Raw genomic sequence first — 9,287 nt, forward strand, 5'->3', positions numbered from 1 at the left:
TAAGAACAACATAAATTCTGCCAAATATCTAAGAGAAATCTTTCTTTATCCAGAAATTATTCTTTTCTGTTATTTAATGTTGCTGTCAGAGAAAAGCCTTTCCATTAGGCCCATTCCTCTGTGTAACACAAGTACTAGAATTACAAGTGAATGTTACCACAGTCCATAATTTTTGCCCCAAGAGAGGTCGTAAAAAGAGTTAAAACACTTTTCCCTTTTGAAGCAGACACTTGATCATGCCACAAGTTTGGCTGTAAATTGCACACAAACCCCCGTTTCATTGCTAAGATAAGTAAATGAGGTCACAACTGCTTACAAGTTTGCAAAAAGTGATTCATCTCACAAGCCGAAGGCAATATTGAGCATTGTTTTATGTATTTATTTTTTACTGAGGTGAAATTCACATATACCAGAATTAATAATAGAGTATACAATTCAGTAGCACTTAGTATATTCATGGCATACAACTACTACTTGTCTTTAGCTTCAATACTTTTTCCTCATCTCAGAAAGACACCCACATTCGGTAATCAGGGTCCCCTCCACTCACTCCCTGATAACCACCTCCGTGCTTTTCATCTCTGTGGGTTTGTCCATTCTGGATATAGCATATAAAAGGACTCTCTCACTCAATATGTGACCTTTCATGTCTGCCTTTTTCCTTTTTTTTCTTTTTACTAGTTCATTATTTATTGTATTTTTTCCATTACCATTAATTCTCTCTATAGCTTTTCCACCTCTACACACCCCTCTTTCCCCCCGCAATCACTATACTGTTGTCTGTTTCCAGGAGTTCTTTTTCTTTTCTTGCTTGATTCCTCCACCCCCAATGCCCTCCCTCCCCTAAGAGCTATAAACCTGCTCTCTGAGTCTGTCTCTATTTTGCTTTTTCATTAGATTCCACATATAAGTGAAATCATATGATATTTGTTTTTCTCTGACTGGCTTACTTCACTTAGCATAATGTTCTCCAGGTCCATCCATGCTGTCACAAAGGGCAAAATTTTCTTCTTCTTCTTCTTCTTCTTCTTCTTTTTTTATAGCCCAGTAGTGTTCCATTGTGTAAATGCATCACAGCTGTTTTACCCACTCCCCTAATGATGGACACTTGGGCTGCTTCCACATCTTGTGCCTGTAAATAACGCTGCAATGAACATAGGGGTGCTTATGTTCTAATAAGTATTTCGAGTTTCTTCAGATAAATTCCCAGAAGTGGAATCACTGGGTCATAAGGCAGATCCATTTTAATTTTTTGAGGTACCTCCACACTGCTTTCCACAGTGGCAGCACCAGTCTGCATTCCCAGCAACAGTGCACAAGCGTTCCCCTTTCTCCACATCCTCCCCAGCACTTGTTTGTTGATTCATTGATGATGGCCATTCTGACAGGTGTGAGATGGTATCTCATTGTGGTTTTAATTTGCATTTCTCTTATGTTTAGTGACACTGAGCATCATTTCATACGTCTATTGGCCCTCTCTGAGTCCTCTTTGGAGAAGTGTCTATTCAGGTCTTTTGCCTGTTTTTTAAATTGGATTGTTTGTGTTTTTGGTGTTAAGTTTTATAAGGTCTTTATAAATTTTGGATATTAACCTCTTATCAGATGTAGCATAATGTTTTCAAGTTTCGTCCAAGTTGTGGCACGCACCAGTACTCCCTTACTTTATATGGCTAAATTATATTCCCTCATATGTATATACTACAATATGTGTAAGCATGTTTTCATTGGTGGGCATTTAGGTTGTTTCCATCTGCAATAAATTCAGTTCCATATAGGGTATTCCTTGTATATCTGTTAGAATCAGTTTTGCTACAGAAAATATAATCTCTGTTGAGGGAAAATTCTCCCTTCTTTCTTTAATCTAAGATAAAGAAAATATTTGAAAATGCAGTGTAGTAAAACAAAACAAAATCTACTTATTGTGTAGGTAACATATAGTTAACTATAATGAATCAAAAGGGGCAGGGAAACATACTTGCTTCTGCATGTAGATACTTACATCTCTCATATCTCAGACACCTATAAATTTGGATTGATGAGTGCATGTTAAATGAACCTGCTTTACACCTTGCCCCAGGGCTCACTCGGGCAAACAGTCCAGGCCCTTTTATTTCAGACACAGTTGCCCTGGCACCTTCCCAGAACTGTCCACTGAGTCGGTCCCATGTGCCAAACAGGTGGTAGTTGTTGAGGCCTGTCAAAGGAAAAGACTACCACTCATTAGTTAAGCAAAAAGCTGAATTGAATATTTACTGAAGCATGGTCTCTTCCAGGAAAGCAAGGCGCTGATATTATACAGGGTTTGGGAGGTATGGAGTCGAGGGAGAGGTCCATGGACTTTCGGAGGCCATAGTGGGTTGATGCCAGCTGTGGAGTCCTGGTTGTTGAGATGACAATGTTGTGGACGGGCTGGCTTTCCAAAGCAGGGGCCTGTTTCTGGCAAGTTGCCGCTGATTCATTAAACCGAGGCAAGCTGTCTTTGATCCATTAAACCAGTTTAGAACTGGTTCTGGTGGTTACTTGTTGCCATAACTATGGAACATTTACTCTTTTCCTAGGAGTGTGGGAACTTTTAAATTTAATTTTATTTTCCTGGGAGTGTGGGAACTTCAAGAAAATCATCATCTCTGTGGAGGGCAGACATGCAGGCTTATACACAGCAGCAGCATAACAGAGGTCAAAGCACAGGCTTCCTGGAAGGTTGCACTTACCTCTGCTGCGTCTTGAATCTCCACCCAGATGATAATTAAATGACTACAGGAGACATAAGCCTCTGAGGAAGAAAAGAACAGGAGGGAAGACAACGGTAGGGTGTCCAAGAGCAGTTGAGAGAAGTCAATCAAATTTTGGAAGCCAAAGAGCAGGTGGGCAGCTGCTGACTGATCGAGCAGACCAGAGAAAGCTGAAACCATCCTGCTTGCCGAGAGGGAAGCCAAGAAGTAAAACCCAGCTTTGGAGCCCTGGAGACTCCCAGGAATTGCGGTTCCAGTTATCTCTAGAGGCAGGACTGAGGGGCAGGGCCGTACACAGAAAGATGCGTTGAAATTCTGTAAATGAAGCAGTGAGACCCTATATCCCTTTCTACACAACAATCAACCAAGCAACCCACTCTAGAGGAAAATGGAAGGGTATTGAATTGAACGGCTCCAAGCTCAGGCAGGCCTAATGGAAAGGCAGGGAACTCTGCAGGAAGCAGGGGATTAACTGGAAATCAATACCTCGCAAAGTGAGATTCTGAGGCCTCTTTCCCTAATTTGGCTTCCAGAATGCTTGCAATCAAGTTGCCTCCCACCAAGGCATGGAACAAGAAGGCAGAATTTCTCCCTGGGGAAAATGACCCCCGCCCCCGGAAAACAGGCCTACAGACGCTGACACTGCGCGAGGAGGCATCGCCTAGGGAAGGCCTGGGCCCCTGGCCGATCGTTCTGCAGTCAGGCCTGCAGATCACGATGTCCCACTTCCCCACACAGAGGTTCTTCCCAGGTGTAAATGCCTCACTCTTAAATATGATATATAAAGGAATAAGTAAGAACTGCCACACATTTGAGATAAGTCTCCAGCATGAAAAAAAATAGAGATAAAAAGGATTGGAAGGAAATTGAGACAATTGAGGAATCAGACCTATATGTTGTGGTCTCAAAGTGATCAAAGAAGTTGTTGCATGCATGAAAAAGCATGCTTTTTAAAAGCTATGTTTACAGGATAAAAACATCTCTTGAAAATAAAAATCATGATAGAAGTAAAAAGTCAATAGATAGGGCCCTGGCCAATGTGGCTCGGTAGGTTGGGTGTCCTCATCCAAAGCAAAAGGTGGCTGGTTTGATTCCTGGTCAGGGCACATGCCTGGTGTGCAGGTGTAGTCCTAGTCAGGGCGCATACAAGAGGCAACCGATCAATGTTTCTCTCTCACATCAATGTCTCTCCTCTTTATCTCCCTCCCTTACACTATCTCTGAAGATAAAGATTAAAATCATTAAAAAAAATCAATAGATAGAAATTTTAAAAAATCAATAGGCATCACATAATAGTAATATGACTATAAGGCTGTTATTTAACCTCTCTGAATCTTACTTTCCTTTTCTATAAAATAGGGATGACAATAGTAACTAACTCACAAGGCTGTCATGAGTATTAAATGATTTGGTACATCAAATGAGTACATAGTTACTGCTACATTACTTCCACTTGTTATTTTACCATATTATAGCAGAGAAGACATTAGTTTGTTTAGTTTTAGCATGTCAGTAAACTGATTAGAATAATTGCTATTTTAAAATTTATTGGCTTCTTAGAAAAAAATTAGTCTATATAAGCAACATGGAAAAATATGTTATATAACCCAAAAGTACTTTTAAAACTAAAGTAGTAGTACATATTTAAAAGAAAAGAGGACAAAGGGAAAATAATGAAGCCTATTGTCAGCCCTTTTAGTCCCTAGACTCAAGTGGCAGCTTGGGCATTGAAATCCTTTCATTTCCCAAACTATGCACTGAGCACCTATTCCCATGTGTAAGGTACTATACTAAGTGCTGCTATTTGGTGTTTTCATGATTTTACATTAAGAAATATAAAAATACCTGTCTGAAAAACTTTTTAGAGAGTGGGATTATAAATTACAGGTGAGTAAATCTCTAGAAAGTAGAACTAAAAGACAAACAGATGGAAAATATTAAGAAAAATCAATACAAGAAAATTAGAAATTGGCCCAGGAGATGCAACATCTAAACAATAGGAGTTCCAGAGAGGGGGCGTAGGAGGAAGGGAATAGAAAACCAGAATGAGAGAGAAATACATAAGCATATAGAGGGGAGAAAGTTATGAGAGACCTACTTTTAAAAAATTTCTTAGAATTGAGTTTCTCAATGATAGGGCCCACTGAGTACACCAACACACCTTATCTTGAAATTTCAGAACCCTGGGGATAAAAAGAGGATCATAAATGTTTCCAGGTTGAAAAAAAAGTCAAATATAAAGAATTCAAAATAATAATGGTATTGGCTACTCAAAAGCAGCACTGAAAACTAGAAGGCAATAGAACAATGTCTTCATAATTCTGAGAGAAAAAAATCTTATCAGTCTGGAATTATTGAGTAGGTAACCACCCTATCAATCACACGTGAGGCTGGAGTGACTTTGGAGCTCTCATAGTTCACCTCTCATGTTCCTTTTTTCAAAAATTTATAGAAAATAAACTTAAGAAAAGGGATAACATAAGATTCAGAAAATAGGAAATCAATCACACACAAAGAGGCAAAGGGAACTCCCAGGATGACGGTGAAGGTCAATCCCAGGGAGCAGCACCAGAGAGCCAGCCGCCCGGATGAGGGCGGGTTAGAAAGCTCTGAGGGAGGTCTTTCCAGGAAAGTGGAGGCTTCCAGCATCTGAAGTACTGACACTTACCGAGACAGGGACAACTGGGTGAGAATTTAGGGATGATGTGGTGATTGAAAATTAGTTGAAGTCATCAAAGAAAAAGTAAAAGTAGTCGGTTCTTTTTGTTTGCCTAGAAAACTGGACAAACAAAAACATTAGGCATTTTTTAATTCCAGAGCAAATACACAGGTGCACAAGAAAAAAATATGTAATAAAATTATAGTACATTACATGTAATTACTACATGGCTCAGCTGTGTTGGCACATAGTAAGTACTTAATAAGTCAAAGCTATGTATAATATGTTAAGTGATATAAGAGAGAAATGGGTAAAGTTGCGTAGGAATACTATTAAAAGTAGAACTTAATTCTTTCAGGAGCAGATAGGTAAGGCTTCATAGTAGTAGAAAGCCAGGCGGCAAGTGGGAAGGGCATTCCAGGTAGAGAAAAATATAAGCCCTCAGAACCCACTGGGGACTGGCCCGTTAATGATGCCTTTTGGTTTTGATTCCTCGCTCAGACCCCGGGGCCACCACTGTGTCCTCATGAATTACAGGCTGCTTCTTAACTTGGGAGGGGGGCGGACTAAGAGGTGCTGTGCAGTTTTGGGAATGTGGGGGCGTTCCGGGAGAGCAGCCAGCTGAGCCTCGCAGACGCGGCCATCGGGTGTCCATGTCCACACCAAGGCCGGAATTTCCGGCGAAACAGAGAGAGGTCTGAAAGCTCATCCCGTGTTAAGCAAAGAAAATGTGAGCCAAGGATTTTTGGTCTGCCAAGCGGACTTCCAATTATAAAGGCTGTAGACAAAGCATTATTACTTAGAAACTCAGAGGACATTGTTCTTACAAACTTTTCCTGAGGAATATACTAGAAAATTAGCTTTACATAATCAAAATGACTGAAGTGACCTTGACATAAAGGCTGTGGCATTGATCATTACTAGCTCAGGCGTCAGCCTAAGAGAGAGCATCAGACAGCACGTGCCACCCGCCCGCCTGTGCAGCAGCAGTGCGGAGAAAACTGAGCCTAAACCTAATACTGATCAAGACCCAGGAGAGCTGGAGGCTAATTTAAGAGAAAAGTTGAGTGAAAACTCAGAAGCAACCAGATACCTGGCTCCAAGGAGAGGGAAAGGAGTGAAAGAGTTAAGGAAGACAGTGAGATTTCTAGTGCAGGTCCCCTTCAGGGCAGTGGGGAGCTACCACAATTTTGCTTCCGTCTTTCCTTGACGGTAGAGGGGGGACACGATCTGACCTGTCGGCACAGGCTGGCAGATGGGAGGAACGCAGGGTTTCAGAGAGCCTAACGGGAGAGGGAGTGGATGGATAAAACAGGAAAAAAACACCTTAAGTTCCCAGGGCTGAACTTTCAAACCATCAGGAAATATTATTTAGCCATTAGCCTCCCAGCCAATGTACTTGAGTGATACTCAGTCTGAAGGTAGAAACTAACAGGATGTCTGCTCTGTGTTTTTGTAGATTCTGTATGCCTATTTGGCATTCATTAATCATGTCTAAAGGTTTACTTCTGTCTTGCACATCAGCTTGCCTGTAACTCACACACCTTCTTATCTAACTCTTAAATGCCAAGCCAGTATTTCCCCTGCCCTAAGCAACTAGAGACCGCCCCCACAGCCCCAAGCCCAGTTTGAAATGATTCAAACTAGCCAAGTCTAAACTGTTTACTTTTCCTGTCTTGCCTTTCCTGCAGAACCCCGCGATTAAGGCTCTGGTCTATGCCTTCCCGGATCTCCTGCTTTTGTCTCCTCCCTCCTCTCAGATGTGTAATAAAAAATTTTCCTTCAATGGCATTGACCTCTTCTTGATGCCAGCCAGTCACCTCTAAAATTAAAATCCTGCTGATACAAATGAAACAGTATCTAATTTTGGATAATAAACATTACTTGGGGGAAATTTTTGTGTGTAGAAGAATGCATAGTATATTAGACTGTCTTCCTAGGTAATCTGAGTATCGGTAATGAGTGAGGAAATAAGTGAAATAAGCCTTGGCTGGTGTGGCTTAGTGGATTGAGTGCTGGCCTACAAACCAAAAGGTTGCAGGTTTGATTCCCAGTCAAGGCACATGCCTGGGTTGCGGGCCAGGTCCCTGGTTGGAAGCATGTGAGAGGCAGCCAACTGATGTTTCTTCCTCACATGGATGTTTCTCTCTCTCTGTTTCCCTCCCTTCCCCCCTGTCCAAAAATAAATAAATAAAATCTTAAAAAAAATATAAGTGAGCCCTAGCTGGTGTGGCTCAGTAAACTGAGCACAGGCCTGAGAACTGAAAGGTCGCCAGTTTGATCCCCAGCCAGGGCACATGCCTGGGTTGTGGGCCAGGTCCCCAGTAGGGGGCACGCAAGAGGCCACCGCACACTGATGTTTTTCTCCCTCTCTTTCTCCCTCCCTTCCCCTCTCTCTGAAAGTAAATAAATAAAATTAAATATATGTATATAAGTTTAAAAAAATAAGTGAAGCAAGAAGTGGAGAGAACGAGATTGCTCTTTGGCCAGGATATGGAATTATGCACAGGTGGGAGAAAGGTTCCTAAGATAAAAGAATAAAAGACCCAGGAGCCACTGAATGATGCTGCCTGGCAGCTAAGACAGTTAGTTACATGTGCATAAAACATAAATTCATGTTTCCCAAGGAGAAATCTGCATGGTTAGGGCCTTCCTTCATCTTCCTGACTTCCAATGCTCTCTGCCATGAGAGCATATCTTTTTCTACTTATCACAAAACTAAAACTAGAGCCCTTAATACAAAAGCTTTATTAGAATATTATTCTAATATAATACAATAAATTCTACTAGAATATAATACATACCATATGCATTACTTTCTCAGGGCTGTCATAGCAAATTATCACAACCTGGATGGCTTAAACGACAATTTGTTCTCTCACAGTTCTGGAGACTAGAGGTCTGACGTAGGTGTTAGAAGCGCGTGGTTCCTTCGGACCCTGAGGAAGAGCCCTTCCTTGCCTCTTCCTAACTTCCAGGGGCTGTCAGTTATCCTTGCTGTTCTTTGGTTTGTAGCTCCATGGTTTCAATCTCCATCTCTGTATTCACATGACCTTCTTTCCCATTTCTTCTCTAACTTCAAGTCTCTCTCTTTTTATAAGAACACCAGTCGTTGGATTTAGGGCTCACCCTCACCTGGTATGGCCACATTTTAATTTGCCTACATCTGTAAAGGCTCTATCTTCAAATGAGTTTATATTCACAGGTACTAGGAATTAGGATTCCAACATATGTTTTTGGTAGGAGTGCACAGATACTCCTATAACACCATACAAGCTACTCACTCAGAGTGCACAACGCAACGATTTTTAGTAGATGCACAGGGCTATGTGACTACCACCACTGTCAATTTTAGAACATTCATATCAGCCCATAAAGAAACGCTGTGCCCGTTAGCAGTCACTCTCTGTTTCCTCTTAAAACTTTCCCCAATGACTAATCTACTTTCTGTCTCTATAGATTGGCCTATTCTGGACATTTTGTATGAATGGAATAATACAATATATGTGTGGTTTTTTCTGTTTGGCTTTTTAAAAAATGTACTATCATGTTTTCAAGGTTCATCCATGCTGCTAGCAGTACTTCATTCCTTTTTATGATTATACAAATATTAATTTTATTTATCTATTCATCAGTTGATGGACAATTTGCATTGTTTCTACTTTTTGGTTAATTGAATACTGCTGCTATGAAAATTTGTGTTGAAATTTTCATTTCTCTTGAGTGTATGCCTAGGAGTATGTAACTGGAATTGCTAGGTCACATGGAAGCTCTATGTGTAACTGTTTGAGGAACTGCTAGACTGTTTTCCAAAGTGGCTACATCATTTTACATTCTCACCAGCAGTGTACGAGAGTCCCAACTAATTTAGCAACATCCTCATCAGCATTTGTTAT

The sequence above is a fragment of the Pteronotus mesoamericanus genome, unplaced genomic scaffold (assembly GCF_021234165.1).
Source record: "Pteronotus mesoamericanus isolate MK-2021 breed Mesoamerican mustached bat unplaced genomic scaffold, CSHL_Meso_final scaffold_21, whole genome shotgun sequence".
Classification (NCBI taxonomy): domain Eukaryota; kingdom Metazoa; phylum Chordata; class Mammalia; order Chiroptera; family Mormoopidae; genus Pteronotus; species Pteronotus mesoamericanus.